At 52.4% G+C, this 16,707-nt stretch overlaps 1 protein-coding gene across 7 annotated transcripts in view; it reads right to left on the bottom strand.

Moving 5' to 3' along the window:
* Nucleotides 1–11,400, bottom strand: part of SLA (Src like adaptor) — a 37,040-nt gene extending 25,640 nt beyond the window's left edge. For 2 of the 7 annotated variants that reach the window (XM_049632877.1, XM_049632884.1), the window contains exons 1-2: nt 10,972–11,398; nt 8,967–9,227 (exon numbers count right to left, since the gene is read on the bottom strand). The gene's annotated coding sequence lies outside the window, so the exon portion shown is untranslated. Of the gene's footprint in view, nt 1–335; nt 526–2,024; nt 2,263–8,966; nt 9,228–9,375; nt 9,657–10,971 lie in introns of those variants that run through there. The other 5 variants (XM_049632881.1, XM_049632882.1, XM_049632883.1 and 2 more) reach the window with 5 other exon arrangements.
* Between the last annotated feature and the right edge of the window lie 5,307 nt (nt 11,401–16,707).

The raw sequence follows: 16,707 nt of genomic DNA, 5'->3' as shown, positions 1-16,707 counted from the left end.
AAAAATAAATAAATAAACGTTAAAAAAAAATAACTGTTAAGAACTATTAATAAAAGAACCGTCATCACTTCTCTTATCAAGCTCCATTACAGAATCCTCACCCTGTCTTTATATTCTTCAGGGTCAAGGGAAGGCTGTTCTGTGCTCTGCCTTCTGGTGGGCAGTTAGCAGACACACTGCATTTAATCTCCCAGCATCCCTGGGGCTGGGGGCTGGGGGGCCGTGGGGAGACTTCCTCTTCCACCCTCTCGGGGTGGAGGTCAGCTGGTGAGCTCACCTGTCCACACTCCGGGAGCTAGACGCATGCAGGGCCCGGATGCAGGACGCACACCTACCTCTCCTGACTTTGGCACCGACGGCCTTTCCCAGCGGCCGTGCCGCTGCCTTGCTGCACGGGGAGGAAGAAAGATCCCCAAGGACCTCTGGGCAGTGCGGACACACGGCACGGAGAGGTCACACGGCTGCAGGGAGTTGCCCTCGGTCGTGTGGGAGGCACTCACCAGCTACCCTTCTCTGGCTAGGTTGCTGTTGGACCAGATCAGGGATCCTTTCATTGTGTGTTCTGCATTATCTTATAGATACAGCAGTCAGACTTCTCAGAACCTTCCATTCCCGGATGGCATCCCAGGACAGTTCTCTGTACTTTATCCACTTTGCGCTTCCATTGCCCGGGCCTCACTGTTGGAAAGGACCGTAGCCTGAACCCCTCCCCGCCCCGCCCCCCACCTTGGGTGCTGGGGGCAGAGAGTTGAGGAGCCCCAGCCAAAGGAAGTTGGGGCCGGACTCTGTTATAAAACCAGAAACAGCTGGAAAACCTTATCGACAAGGTTTAGTTAGTATAAAAATCTACTTAGGGATGCAGCCTGCCCTTTGACCTTGGAAAATCCCCCCACAAAGCGTGACAGCGTAAACCCACTCGCATGACCAGCTTCTAAGGCGTGGAAGCGTGATGCCACCGGTGGGGAACGTCACCATCCGCTGTACCCTGACCCCGACGACGGCAGAGGTAACCAGAGCCACCACCGCCACCGTGGCAGATCAGATTTTGCTCCGCATTTTCTAGCCACCATGCCCCAGGTTGCTCCAGAGGTGAGATAAATTCACTTGTCCAAGGCTATACGACTCGTAAGAGGGAAGCCTGGGCTTCAAACCAGGTCCGCCAGATCCCAAAAGCTGTGCTCTCACCCTCCGTGAAACGCTGTCTTGCTTTCCTGCCCTCTGGTTCTCAGAAAAGTGATTTTTGAAAGCCATCAGAGTAAACTTCTGGGACCGTAAACTTCTGGGGGAAACTTTAATACAAGGGACATGGAGGTCCAGAAGGGTCTCTGGGACGTCAGGAGGCAATGTTTGGGATCCCGTGTCTGGGGATCAGGCAGGGGCGAATCATCCAGGAGAGAGAGGCAGTTAAGGTGTGCTCAGGTCTCAGTACCACCCTTAGGTGGCCTGTGTGGTCAAAAGAGCCAGAGTGAGTCATGTGGAGTGTTTTCCACCCTTTCACAGTATTATTTTAGAGAACTGTTAAATGCTGTAAAGGGAGGGGGGACCGAGAAACAAGAAAAACCAGCTGTGCTTATACTAGCCCGGTGTTGCAAAAAATTCACACACATTTGCAAATACGTGTACAAAAATATTAAAGGAGATGATTTCCAAGATGCTTCCAAGGGCTCTCTCTGGGTGGTGATTTTCTCAGGTAAATGTTATCGATTTCTTATTTACACCTTTCTAAAAACTCCAGGTGTTTCCCCTACGGACATGGATTGCTTTTATAATCAGAAGCGGAGCTGGGAAAGAATAAGGAATCTCTGAAAGGGTTTTCAAGGCAGGCAACCCTGAGTTCAGATTCCTGCTCCCAACCTACTGGCTGTGTGTCCTTTGCCAAGTTCCCACACTTCTCTGAGCCTTGAGTTTTAAATCTATAACTTTGGGAGACAAATATATGCCCTGCAGGGTTGTTTGGAGGGTCAAATTACAGATCATATCTAAAGCAGAGATACGTTTGGTAAATCAAACAGCTAAAGACTTACCAAAGCTAGATCCCTTGGTGGTATTGGGTGGCCAGCTAACTCACTGCAAGCTCGAGCGGGTCTCTTCTCCTCCTTGGCCTCAGCGTTCTCAAATACAGTGGGGAAAGCGTTGGGACAGACAATGGCTCATGGCCCTGTTGCCTCAATTGTCCGTCCACTGTGTCCAACCGTCCGCCCAGTTGACTTGGGGCTTGCTTGGTGCTGCCTGTGGTCTGATGCTGTGCACCAGGAACGAGAGCTGGAACAGGGGCTTAGCATTGGTTGGTTTCCCTGCCAAGGATCTCGCAGGATTTCCGGGGGCACCCCACCACATCCTGACCTCACTCGACAGGTGCATCTGTGCTGTGACCCACATTGTTCCCTGCTCTCCTCTCAGGGCAGGTGCAGCCACAGCCTGTCCTCCCTATCCCCCAACCCCACCTCGTTCTCCTTTCTTGCATGGCGGAGGAGGGCTGTGGTATGGCCTTGGCTCCTGGGACACTGGCCAGGACAGGCAGCCAGCTCAGAAAGGTGCTCGAGTGCTCCCTCTTCCTCCTCCTGCCTAACTCAAAACCAGAGCCTTTAAATGGCCACTTGGAGGAGACCTCGGGATCCTCTCATCCAGGATACTCCAAGCCTGTTGGTTGAATCCCATTTTAAGAGTTTCCCCAGGGGCGCCTGGGTGGCTCAGTCGGTTGGGCATCTGATTCTTGATTTTGTCACAGGTCATGTTTTCACAGTTTGTGGGATAGAGCCCCTTGTCACGCTCTATGCTGTCAGCGTGGATTGGAATTCTCTCTCTGCCCCTTCCCTGCGCGCTCTCTCTCTCTCTCTCTCTCTCTCTCTGTGTGTCTCAAAATAAATAAACTTAAAAAAAAAGAGCTTCCCCAGAAGCTTAATATGTAAAATAGATAAAAGCAAGCTGCTGGTTGGGGACTCAGGGTTCAGCACTCTTACCCCTCCAGTCTCTTGATGGGACAACCGAATCTCAGGATATCGTAAAGCACCAATTGAAAAGTGGCAGTTCAGTGCCCTCATATCACAAAGAAAAGGCTCAGAGAGGGCAAGCAACTTGCTCAAAGTCACCTAGGAAGTTTGGACAGGGACCAGAACTCCCTGTCCAGCACTCTGTCCACCATTCTGCCTGACCCACGTGTCCCTGAGCCTGTGTTCCGGCTCCTTCTGGACTTGTGTGCCCAGAAAGGGATCTCATGTATTCTCAGGCCAACAGAGAGCCTCAGCTCCACCCTAAGACTAGGATAACATTTTAGGATGTCATGGGAAGAAGCCAGATTTGGGGCCAGTTGGTGCTGAAGCAGATTTCCGCCTCACCCGTATTACGTCACTAAGCCTCTTTCCATCGCTCGTTTTTATTTTAACAACGGACCTAACAGCCACATCTGCCTTGCTGGGTTTTCACAAGTAAGAATTCGAGAGAGGAGGTATCACGGGCGGCACACATCCTGGGGTCTGTGTGGCTCGCCTCTGCCAACAGTAAAATGCTTCACGGGCAAGGGAGTGTGGTCCGTGTGATGTGGGGTCCGGCATGGAGAGATAGGCAAAGAGTCAATCCCCACGTGGCTTTAGCATCGCATCGAATAAAAAGAAGAAAGTCTCCCCACCATTTGTTTCTTTTCTCCATCAGCTTTTTATACACAGAGGCCGCCAGTATACAGGACCATTATAAATATATAAAACCCGTTAGCTGACATCATAAACACTGACATCATAAACACTGAAAAAAGTCCGTCGTAAAGATAATTATTTTGGTATCAGATGACGCAGGTACACAATTACGCAGAACGGAGAAACAGTAAATATGGATAGGCTTTTTCTTTTCCTTCCAAATACAGATACTTGGGAAATGCACGTTTCCGTAGAAGGAGGGGGGGTGGCCGCAGACTCGCGTACAGATGCTAAAGGTCGCCTGGACACGGGGGCCCAGGGAGGTGAAGCTGGCGACCCTCTTACTACACCACATTGCACAGCAGGACTTCGTTTTGCTTTTTATGCACACACACCGATCAACAGGGTGGCTCATAAACCTATCGAACAAGCTGGAAATTGGTATTTTGCTAACGACATCGTTTGCATATGCTGAGCCACCTGCTCCAGGGCCTTCGTCCCTCGCTGTGGATCACTCGTCACAACACAGATGCGGGGGTCCTACCCTCGGGGGTTCTTAGACGTTTCCTCTAGTGGGGCGTGGGCACTGGTCTTTCTCCAAAAACCCCAGGATATTTGCATGTGCTTCTAGGGATGAGAAACACTGAGCTACTCTTTTTTTTTGTTTGTTTTTTTAAAACCTCCTCAGGAATCCTGCATTGCCCTTTAAGTGGATTATAATTGTAACAGTTACTTGTGTGATTGTTCAACAATGACCCTAAGTGCTGTAAAGACAGTGGCCAGATCTGATTTTACCCGTGGCTGGAACACAGAAGCTACTCCATAAAACAGAACAGAATAGGTGGAGAGTAGAGGGACAGTGTGGCCAGGAGAGAGAGAGAGAGAGAGAGAGAGAGAGAGAGAATTAGTGGTGTGGTAGTAAATGTTTAACAATCAGTGATGGGCAGAGGGAGGATGATTCTAATCTGTAAGGGTTGCTCACCTCTGGGGTGCAAATATTCCCACCATGGCTGATTCCCGGCTTGCGAGGTGACCTCCCCAGACGCGGAGTTAGGAAGAGGTGCGCACAGTGGGCCCTCACAAGCCAGGATGCACTGGTTCCAGGCACCGGTGGAAGGAATCGACTTTCTCCCAACAATCACCCCATCCGGAACAGCTACCCAAAGACATCTCCGTTGCTTTCAAAGAAGAGACACTGATCTCGATGATGACCACCCAGTACATGGAGGGTCTGAATCCAGTGTTTGAAGTACAGTGACTCATCTGATACCCCAAAGAGCCCACCATACATCGTACAGATGAGGAAACAGAGTCTCAGAGAGGTTGAGTAAGGTGCTCAGGGGCACACAGCTCATTCAGTGGCCGGGCCAGCTTTCAAACCCTGATTCTTTTTTTTTTTTTCCCCAATGTTTACTTATTTTTGAGAGAGAGAGACAGAGTGTGAGCGGGGGAAGGGGCAGAGAGAGAGGGAGACACAGAATCCGAAGCAGGTTCCAGGCTCCGAGCTGTCAGCACAGAGCCCGACGCGGGGCTCGAACCCACGGACCGCGAGATCATGACCTGAGCCGAAGTCGGACCCTTAACAGACTGAACCACCCAGGTGCCCCAAGCCCTGATTCTTTTTACTACCAACCCTGATTCCTTCCACCACCCTCGTCCCAGCACTATACACATTTAAATCAGCTAACAAGCACCCTAAGAGCTAGGATTGCCGGGAGACCAGAGAAGGCACACAGGTCTGGGAGTCGGCACGTCCCCTGCCTGTGTCCTTCAAGGCCCCTTGCTTCGACCATTGCGAAGCCACTGCTGCTCCTGGAAGAGCCGGCTGTCGGGCCCTTCCCTCACACCTCTGCCCCTCTGCTCCGAGCCCTGAGGTACTGAGGGGAACTTGGCGACTTTGCGTTAGACTCGTTTGGACGGGTGGGGTGACTCCAGCACGGGCAGAGGGAGCATTAACCCATTTCTCCTCCCTAGTTTTTCCTCATGTGTACTTCCCGTACGTTATGGCTTTGGAACTCACAACGGGCCCGCTAACCTCTCGGAGACGGGGGGTGAACCACTTTCCTTCTTCGGGTATCGGCTTGCTCCCCTGTAAATAGCAGGTAGACCAGAGGGAGGGTTCCGTGTTCCTCACAGATCCGTGCCGTCTCCCCATGGGCTGAGCGTATGGCAACCGGAGAAAATCCGGAGCCTCCCGTGTGCCGAGGAAGGCTTTTACACGTACCCACCGGACCCCCACGACCGGTCTACGTAGGACGCATCACCGTCACGCCGTGCTTCGTAGAACTAGGGAAACTGAAGCCTGAGCATTTCTAGAACCTGTCAGAGGTCCGTTTGTAAGGGGGGGAGGTAGGATTTGAATGCAGGCGTCTGGCTCCCGAGCAGGGCTCTTAGCTGTGTGCTCGGAGGCATGAGGGAATGGACGGAGGGTCGTATAAAGCTGAATGCATCCTTTTTTTGTGAGGAGGTCGGGAGGCACGTATGTAATAGGTATTCTGTAGGTGGACCCATAGGTGTGTTGATAGAGCCGACACCAAGAATTGGGTCCTGATGCTCTGGGTGCTTGGAGTTTGCATTCAGAGGGTGTTAAGTCCTAAGCGATTGTCCCCGAGACTCGGAGGCCTTGGCTGGGGGCGGGGGGAGGAGTGGGGACGCTGGGAGGTCCGTACATTGGGAACAGGCACGGCCACCGCCCAGGTAACGTGAGCATCCAACCGAACCACCGGTCTACCCGCGCTCTTTGTCCTGGGCTCTGTTCCCTTCACGGCACACGCACCATTCCCTATTTGTTTCTTTAAGTGTGTGTTAGGCACCCCGGCCTCAGGCTGTGAACTTCCTGAGAGCACCACCCACGTCTAGTATATTCCTCGATGAAAAAAACCTTTACCTACCAGGTGCCTGGCACATAGTAGGCGCTTGCTCCATTTGGGTGAGTGACCCAAAGTGTTGTCTGTAAAGTGCCTGGCAAGGTACAGGTGGGAGGGGCTGTACTTTTCCCACTTTCTTCTAAGGCTCTCTGGGTCTCTCCGCCTCCCCCCCGCCGCACCCCAAGCCCTCCAGCCACGGACCCTGCTGCCTGGAGGGCGCCAGGGAGGAAAAGTATGACTTTGCAAAGCTGTTTGACAAGTTTCTGTCTGTAGCTCAGTTACCATAATGAAATAAGCCCCCTCCCTTGGCGGTTCTCAGATGGGAGGAAGTGGTTGGACCCAGTACTTCTTCGGATGCCTGGGGAGGTGAGAGGGGAGGAAGTCGGTCACATGGTGTGGCCTCGATGCATATTTATTAAGGGGAGGGAGGGCTGGACAGATGGCTAGAGGTACACCCAGGGCCCACCCCCAGCCCGCTGGTCTTGCCTGACTTGCCGGAAAGCCTTAATGAGAATTTTCAGCTCTTAGCCTCTCTCGGAGCCGGGGGAAATAAGTTCTTCCTGAATGTCAAATGAAAACTTAAAAAACCAGCAGCATCTATTAATGCAGGAAACTGATTAGGGTTCACCGCAGTGGATGCTTCCTAAGTCTTTAAAAAAGACACCCTCCCCTCGGAAATACACTGCCAGCTCTCAAAACTCAAGAGTGGTGAAGTTGGTGTTTTGTTTTTTTTTTCCTTTCTGTTTTAGAGAAATGATTTCAGTTTGCTGCAATTCTAAACCTACCCGTGTCTGTTTCAGTTAATCACCTGGAGGAAGATGCAGAAATCAGCATTCAGAGAAATCAAGGAGCATCCTGCTCGGCTGCTCCTACTTAGTACTTAGCATCTTCTTTAGAGGGCCTATAATTTAGACTTCTTACAAACATGCAGGGCTTCTTTTCATGAGGCGGAAAGTAAGACTCAGAGAGGCACAGTGACTGGTTCGGAGTCACACAGCTCATGGGCGGCTGACCCGGAATGTTGACGCAGGTATGGCTGATTCAGTGAGCGGTCTTCCATGGAACCCTTTCCTGCCCTGAGGCTAGATCTGTTTAAAGCACAGAAGTCTAAATAGATTTCTAGTCTATTTTAAGTAGGTTTTTAATGTTGCTCTCGTTATACTTCCAGAACACCTTAAGCACGCTTGAATAGCATTCTCCTAACTAGAGAAAGTCATTTGCAAAGGATTTTGCCAGCACTTTGATGAGGGCTTAGCTGCCCAGGTTTGAAAGCGCCATAACCCGCCTTATAGGTTTGCAGCTCAGCGTCTCATAGCAAACCACAGAATGCCAATTTGCAGACTCTGGGATACATATCTCTTAAAACAAAGAACACCTGCCATAGTACACACTTTGGTCCTTCATACACCTGCTGTAGCTGAGACCCTCTTCTTCCCCACCTCAGCCCTTGGAGCCCTTACAGCCTCTTGCCAGCTGTGTGACTTATACGAATTACTCAACCTCTCTGAGCCTTGTCTCATTTGTCAAAAGCAAGTCATAATCATAATCTTGCGGGACTGTTCTGAGGACCGTAGGAAAATAGCTTTTCATGCAGTGCCCCTCCCCGGCCACTCAGTACGGTGGACACCATTCCTTCGCCCCCACACGCATGGTCCCGATGTACGATCTGAGGCCAAAGCCCAGGTCATCTGGCATTAGGCTCTCTGGATGTGTTGGCGCCTAAAAGAATACGGAATGTGCCGCTTTCCTCAGGGAATTCTAGCGCTCCAAAATCTAATTCTAACATTCTGTGTTTTTAGATGTTATATACCTCACATAATTGTTTTTCCTTAATCTTCCCCCTGTCCCCATACACACGCCACCTACTCTGATTGTTATTGGTTATCATTGGCATCTTCCCAAAGATCCACGCACCCAAGCCCTTAGAAGCACTTTGGTGAGCAGTCAGCCTACCTGGGCCCCATCATCTTTGCATGTCATGACTCCACGTCGTTTGCATTTATTGAAAACCTACTCTGTGTCTCAAACTGGCCTGGGCACTTTGCATATGTTAGCTCATTTAACATGCCCGATACCTGTTGTATTGGGTGCCATTATTCCCACTTTACAGCGGAGAAAACGAAGGCCTGGAGAGGTTCAAGGTCATACAGCTCGAAGACTGATGGCAAACATCAGTTGCCCTTAGTAAGAAGCCTGCTATGTGCCAGGCTGCTGGCCCTTCGCCAGAAAATGCCCTCCGGCAGGAGTGTCCCCGGCCCAAGATCCCCAGCCCCTCTTGCCGTCTGTAATTCTATATCACATGCCCACCAAACGGCTGCCAGGTGCCGGGCACTGTGTTAGGTGTCAGCCTCACTCTCCGTGTTCCCGCAGAGCACTCTTGTGTCTCCAGAAAGTCAGTGCCCCACCAGTTGTGCGTCTGAGGAGTCTGAGGTTTCTCCCCGCCCAGCCCCTGCCCTGTCCCCTAAGATACCTTCAGAAGCTGGGCATGGTCTCCCCTGGGAGCAGCTACGGAGCGACTGCCAGGAGCACCGTCACCGCCTCTCCATCAGCTGCCGCTGCTCCCGCAGAGCGAGCAGGTGGCCAGGCCTCCGCGGGTGTAGAGAAGTCCAAGCTATCAAGAACAGTGGTTGCTAAAGCAGCCACACACTTCCTCTGCTAGAAATGAGGAAGGCGTGGGACTTGCAGAAGGTCAGGTTCCTGTTTTCAGTAACCTCTCTGAGCAGGCTTCTCTCTGTAAGGATAGGGAAGACAGTGGCATTATTATTATTATTATTATCATCATCATCAACATCACCATCACCATCATTACAAAGCACTTGGGAACATATGCAGCTTGATTCTAGGGCCTGGGCCGTGCTCAGGCTTTCCGAGGCTGGCACCTTTTTCTCTAATTAAAAGGCAGAGGAGGCTGAGAGGCTGTTCTCACACATCCCTGGAGCCCACTGGGTCCGAGGAGGCTGGGGCTCAGGCCTGCAGCTTCTCCTTTCCTGGTTTCCCAGCTTCCCAGTGATTGCTGCTTCTTTTCTGTCCGTGCAAATGGGCCCTGGACCAGAGCTTCTGTTTAATTGGCAGACTTTTGAAATAGTAGCCACCAATGCCTACTCCAGAAAGTAGCTACCCATCAGCCTTCGGGGCAAGACACGCAGCCCCTTTGCTGTGCCATGACCAGAAGCAGTGAGAAAGGCAATGCAATGTAGTTAGCTTCCCACCCCCCATCCGCCCCGCGCCGCCCACCCCCCCCCCCACCCCGCGCCCCCCTCCACCACGTTCTAGATTAAAATTGACTAAGAAAACATGGTGACTGAGCACAGTATGTGAGGCTTGGCTGGGTCCTGGATCGAGGGAAAAGACCTCGAAAGAACATTCTTGGGACGGAGGTGGCGGGGGAGGGAGGGTATTCACATAGACACTGCATTGTAGATAATATTGTGTCAGTGTTCATTTCCTTGGGTTTGATAGTGATGTGGTTATGTGAGAAAAACGTGCTGGTTCTCGGGAGATACTCCCTGCTGCATTTGGAGGTCAAGTGTCATAATGTCTGCAACTTTCAAGTGGTTCGCTAAAAGAAAAAGAAAAAGAAAATACAAAAGCAGATAAATATAAAGAAAGAAGAAAACGAGAGAGGCCGAAAGCAAACGTGGAAAAATGTTAACGTTTGCTGGATCCAGGTGATGGGCATATGTGCCTATTTTAACTTTCTGATGGGTTAAAATTCAAATAATAATAATAATGATGATGATGATGATGATGATGATGATGATATATAGCTCCCTATTCATAGTATGTGAGTCTTAAGTGGGAAAACTCAGTCACATGGGGGCTAAGGACTTAGTGGCAGGACTTCCCTACTGGAGCTGGGAACACCAGATGACTGTATTGGGGCGACCCTCTGAGAGCCCCAGCCGACCCCCCCACCACGCTTCACAGAGACTCCAGAGCTGAGTGTCCAGTGACTTTCCCACAATCACACGGCTGGTCCCCAAGCAGAGCCAGGGGCCAGTGTCCAGGGCTGGTGATGAGCTGCCCCAACCCAGCCCTCATTTAGAAACCTCGCACTGTGTAGTTGTCAGAGCTCTCGAGAACATCAGGGCCGTTTCTAAATGAAAAAGGAACTCCGCGCTAGATAGTTGGCTTCCTTAGGCAACTTGTGAAAATACCCGCTGTCCACAGGGAACCCCAGGAAGGCACAAAGGAAATGGTGAGAAAGATTGAGAACGGGAAGCACAGGCAGGCAGAAACATGCCAAAGTGGAGATTTCCCCCCCCACCAGCTTCACACAGAGGAGAAGAGGCTTGGACCAATTGTCAGAAGGCATGAGCTTTGTGGCAACTTAAAAAAAAATTACCAAGCATGTGAAGGAGACACTGAGTGCATTCCCTCCTGCAGTCGTTTATTCAATAAAATTTTACCAGGCCTGTTCCAGGCTCTGGAATTCAGGCAGGTGCAAAACCCGACAGAACCCTCGCGGAGTTTACCTTCTCTGGGGGAGCCATGTGACAAAGACCCAAATACAGCAACCATCAGTGGTGGGGACTGCCGAGAAAATGGGGCGGCCGGTGTGACAGAGGGGCCGGGGCGCATCACTTCCCACAGGTGGTCAGTGTCCGTGGTCCGCCATTAGCTGAGACCCACAGGAGGAGACAGAGCCAGCCCGGGGCAAGGCCGGCCGTGAGCGGCACGAGGAGCCACTGGCTTGGACAGACTCCGGAGGGTTCGGGGAAGCTCCAAGCCTGATGGCAGAGGCAGGCGACAGACAGACAGCGGACCACAGAGGGGTCTCCATGAAAGCACACAGACCATGGACGGGAGGAGCCCCTGCAGGAGGAGAGGCTCAGAATTTGGAGCCCCTGGGTTGTGGCCAGGGTCACAGTATCGGCTCTGCCTGTTCCCAGTGGGTAACTGGGTGACAGGGGCAGGGAGGGTGTGCCCCTCACTTCCCCCAGCTTTGGTGGTTTGTTATCTCCCTTTCCCTCCTGCGGTAACTGCCAGGAAACAAAGGCGGTTTGAGAACATGTCCCTAAAACTGCCACTGTGCTGCATGGAAGCCGAACTGTGGCTCACGCAGCAGGTGTGGAGGAGGGAGAGCCCGGGGCTGGCGTCAGCGAGAGCAGGGGTGAAACCAGGGCAGCCGTGCACCCATGTGTGATCTGGGCTAGCGACCCCGACTTGAGGCTCCTGTTTCCACCTTCCCAGAGGGTTCTCCGTCTCGGCACTACGGACGTTCCGGCCGGACCTGTTCTTTGCCGGGTGTGTTAGCAGAGGGCAGGGGGCTTCCCTGGGTACTGTAGGATGTCGAGCATCATCCTGGCCTCCACTTACCTGATGCTGGCAGCACTGACCCTGCCAAAACATGCCAGGCATTGTCAGGCGGTGCCCTAGGGAACAGACACCACCGGATCACAGCTATCCCACGGAGGTACTGGGAGCGTTCAGGAAGTCAACCTGCGTGCCGTCCTCTCATGGATCACAAGCGCTGCCCAGCGGTCAGCGGTCGGTTCACATGGACCCAGTCCCGCGGCCGGCCACCCACGATCCCTGCCGCGCGTGGTGGAACGGTGGAATGCCACAGGACCCCCTGTGGGGTGGCTTCTACCTGCCCTCCTTCTCCGCCATAATACAGGTGACCTGAGAGGCAGAGCAGGCGTGTGTCCCGGTCCGGGGTCCCCGGAGGCGCCCCGCAGAGGTGCGCGATGCGTGGGCCGCATCCGTACAGAGGGGCTGGTTTGGTAGAGGGAGCAGGCAGGGCGGGGGGTTACAAGACAGGCACCAATGTCGTGTGGCAGGTTCGGCAAGGCTGTCCCTTCAGGGAGCTCACCGCCAACACCCTCATCCCCGTTTCTCCCGGCCCAGCACCACACAGGGTGCGTACCGGATACTTGGGGAATTGCCGAGTTCAGGCAACTTCTTGCGTTGCAAGGTCCTTATGCGTAAAACCCGCAGTGGGACCACAGACAGGGAGGGGAGCCTCGGGCGCAGCGTGAGTGAGGCTCCACCCCTCCCTGCACTCAAGGAATTCAGGAGCCTGCCGACAGGGAGGGAGCCAGGAGAGGCCTGGACTCCTGGTTCCATGAGGGAACCTGGCAGCCAGGCGTGGCAGGACCAGATGGGATTCTACCCCAGCAGCCTGGTTTGGTGTTCAAGGTCACTGATGTTCCGAGTCAGCACAAGAAGCAGACATAAAAACACTGGGCAGGAGATGCCTCCACCCAGGACCTCAAGTATAAGTATAGGGTCAGCCCCAGCCAAGTGACAGTATGACAGGAGGCCACACGTTAGGGCTCAGAGAGACACTCAGGTCCATCTGTGTAGAAAGCACCTGACTCCTGGAGGGGTTTGCCAGTTAATTAGCTATTAGGCCGCAGGCCAATGGCCCCAGGAAGATTAGCAAGATGTCCTCATGGGTTGAGGATTGCTCAGTGAAGTGTGGGGCTGCAGTCACCGCCTCACTGAAATGCAACGTTCCACATGTTAACAACTAGCTTTACCCTCTTAACATTGTCCAGAGCCAGGTGTTAACGTTCCCCACTTGGGGAGGGCTGGCAGGCCCTTCAGATTGCAGAGGGCCTCTAGGTTCTAGAAAGTTAAGCCGGCTGAGCAACGCGTGGCCGTGGCCAGAGCGCGATGGGAAAGCCCCACGGTTGACAGCTTCGTCCAGCATGATCAGTTTCCTGGTTCTACTCAAAACTGTGTTCCCTTCTTTCCCCATTAGTGTTGGAAAGGCTAGAAGATGAGAAAGGAGACCTTAGGAACTCATAAGCTCCCTCTCAGTGGAGACGGTCAAGTGTAGGCTGGCCCACTTCGTAGGGAAGTTACACGAGCATATTCCCAATGGAAGGCGTTGTGCTGGACGCCATGAAACCGTAGAAGGGATTCTCGTATTTAAAAGGGTGAAACCAGATGAACTTCAAGATCCCATGCAAACTAGAAGTTCTCTGAGAACCAAGTTTATGCCCCTTCTGTAGCTGGATAAGCAACTCAGTCAGTCAGTCAGTCATTCAGCAAATATTTGTCGAGCACCTTCTGTGTGTTAGGCACTGCTCTAGGAGCTGAGTTAGAGATGTGAACAGTTGATGGCATAGAAATCACCCAAGGGAAAGGGGACAGTAAGGGGAACTCGCACCTTGGAAGAGAACTTTGAAACGAGCCCAGAATGACAGCAACATGAAGATCAGGAGGAAGGACAGTTGGGGGAAGCACCGGGCAGAGAGTGTGTGCGACGTTCAAGGAGCAGGAAGAAGAGAAAGGGAATTAACATGGGGGGGTTGGTGGGAAAGAGACTCGGATCTTGTTTATGGCCCTTGTTTATTCTTCCTGAGTGGTCTGTATGTCCAGACTTTGCCGGAAGAGACCAAGGTTCCTAGGGTTTAACTTACTTGCCCTACAGCCCCCAGCTGATGAGGGACACCACCCAGGTCCAGCTCGACAGGCTATGGAGGTGAGCTCACTGTCACTATTTTGTTGGCCTTGCAGAGGGGCTTCCCGCCCCCCTCCCCCGGCCCCCGGCTTCCCTCACACTGTTCCAGCCCCGTGTCCTCCTCAAGCACCTGCTGAAGATTCCTGCTTCCCACAGGACCAACTTCATCCCTTTTCCTGGCACTCAGTGCTCCTCGCCGTTTGTTCTCTACCCTCCCTCCCACGGCAGCATCACCATTCAAGGCCTCCACGCCCCCTCCACTGTAAGAACCTGACGTTTCCCTCTACGCTTCAGACAGGCCTCCCGCCTCTTCACCATGTACTTCGCCACTGCCCTTCCCCAACCTGTGTGAGACGCCCCCCCCCCCCCCCCCCCCCGCCAAGCCCCCCCCCGGGGCCCCCCTTTTCCAAACTTTTTCCCCCCCCCCCCCCCCGCCCCCAACCAAAGGTAATTGCTCCCTCCTCAGAACACCCCTTGGAGTTGTACCTGTTCATGGGAATAGGGACATGTGAATATGGGAGTCACGAGCAAGAGAAGGGGGTTCAAGATATTTAAGAGCCGTGTGCCCACGCACAGGTATTACTAATCCCACTGCCTTTCTAGGTCTCAGGGTCCGCAGGAAAATGTGTACAGACTACCTAGCACAGCACGAGGCACACATACGAGTGTCTCCCTTTCCCTTAAAGTGGAGCCTATGCTTGGGAAGGCAGGTGCATGTGTAACACGTGACCTTGGCCCGCCCCCAAAGCGATGACCCGTAATTACCTCTCATTAAATGAATAAATAAGGCTATGCACCTGCCTTCTGAACAAAAGCACCTAATTGTGAATATTGAGTCTTCACCTCCGGGGAAGACGGTAAGCCAACCATGGACATCATCTGGGAGAGATCAGACCCTATTGTTTCTCCAGAGATGGCAGTTGCTTTTATTTCTGGAACCATCTCCAAAGCTGGAGAAGTGGTCCATCTCGATGGGCTGAATTCTACAGATGGAGTGAGGCCTGTGTGGCCTCGGAGTCTGTGTGTTTCCCAGAGAGGCCTCTTGACTTGACAGCCTTCTTAGGAAAGAGAAAAGTGAAAGCTTTGTTCTCACCGTGCTTCTCTGCTGGGACGAGTTGCACAAACGTGTTGATTCACTAAAGTTGTTCTCTTTGGTCATTGCTCAACCTAGCCCTCCAGTCCCGCCTCGGGGGAGACGGCACCACTTCCCAGCTCTGTGGAGGGTTGATAAAGAGGCCAACGCATTGCTCAGAGCTCAGGAAGTTCAGTCCTTGCAGCTTGGCCTTCTTTACAAAGTTCCTCTAGGTGCACCGATGTGCAAACCCTTTTATTTCCTAGATCTAACTCGGTCACTCGCTTATTTAGATGAGTAGTATATTAAATGAATGTTAACCTCGGGTCAGCCATGAGGCTAAGCTCTAGGGGGACAAGGGTGACAGTGACATATGCCCTGCCATCTAGTAGCTCAGCGTGAGTCAAATAGGAGCTGGGAATAAACCACGATGCCAGGGCAGCGTGATGGCGATAACAGAGATGAGGGAACCCAGCGGGAATGGCTGGGGTTTGCTGGCAAGCCAAAGGCTGGACAGAGGGGTGACTTTCAGCTAAACCTTGAACATGAGAGTTGTCCATCAAAACTAGACATTTGGTGGTAAGCCGGGATGTTCATTTTGTGCCTTCTCTCTCTCTCTCTCTCTTTTTTTTCACTATGAGATGACTTCAGTCACATCTTTTTTGGAGTTGGAAGCGACTTCCGTATCTTTCGCTCATCTGTCATACTGCCTCCTGTGACCTCCTTGCAGCTGGGACAGGCTGACAAATGGCTTCTCCTCAGATCAGCTCGGTCTCAGTCCTGTTTTGCCCCAGCCTTCCATAGCCCCCCCCCCCCCACATCATCCTTAAGGAGCATTGTGTGGACTCCTCATCTGGTCCTGCCCCAACTTGCCTTCCCAGCTACCTGCCTCTTTCTCTAGTCGCCTGGACAGGCTCTGCCGGGTTTTGCCTCTGAATTTACTCCTGTTGTTCCACTGACCTAGAATGGCTTTCCCCTCACTTTAGGATCTGCCAGAATCAGGGATGAGTCTCCTGTTGGGGCCCCAGCCAACGCTTTGATCCTTTTATCTTACTGAGTCAGAGGCTGGTCAAAGGGCCTGTGTTCCCTTCACTCCCTGCAAAAGGTGGGGCCAGGCCACGTCTCCCCTGCTCTTGTCCTCTGCTCAGAAGTGGGATTCTTTGATTATACAAATGGTCGGGGCCCCAGACTGACTCATGCCATTCGGCATTGGTGGGGAAGAGGGATGACAACATCTTTGGTACTGTTTGCCTGTAGCTGAGCCTCGACCGGTAGCTATCCCAGAGGCAAGAAGTTTGCCGATCGTTATTGTTCCTAGGAGCAGAGCAGACACTGTGGGTCTATGGTGACGTCCCAGCTGGACTCGCTTGTCCTCAGCCCACTTAGAAAAGGGCCTCTTCCCGTTTTCTAGTATGATCATCTCCAAACTTTCGGTCGTGCACCCAGACAGTAAGAGTTTTGAGTAAGCACCCCCATATATGCCCATTTAGTCATGAATTATATATGCAGATGACGCTGCTAATATACACGTTATAAACAGAAAAATATGTGCGAAGTGTAAGACTAGTTAAATAATATTTTCTGGAATTTTCTTTTGGTGCCCCAGCGGACTGGCTTGTGCACTTCCTTCGGGAGACCAGGACTCTAACAGAAACATAAAGGAGACAGGCATCGTTTCTGAGCAAAGAGAGATCTTAACAAGGAATTTTGAAAGGCCACATGTTA

The sequence above is a fragment of the Panthera uncia genome, chromosome F2 (assembly GCF_023721935.1).
Source record: "Panthera uncia isolate 11264 chromosome F2, Puncia_PCG_1.0, whole genome shotgun sequence".
In the NCBI taxonomy this organism is placed as follows: Eukaryota; Metazoa; Chordata; class Mammalia; order Carnivora; family Felidae; genus Panthera; species Panthera uncia.
This window is presented reverse-complemented; position numbering and strand designations above follow the sequence as displayed.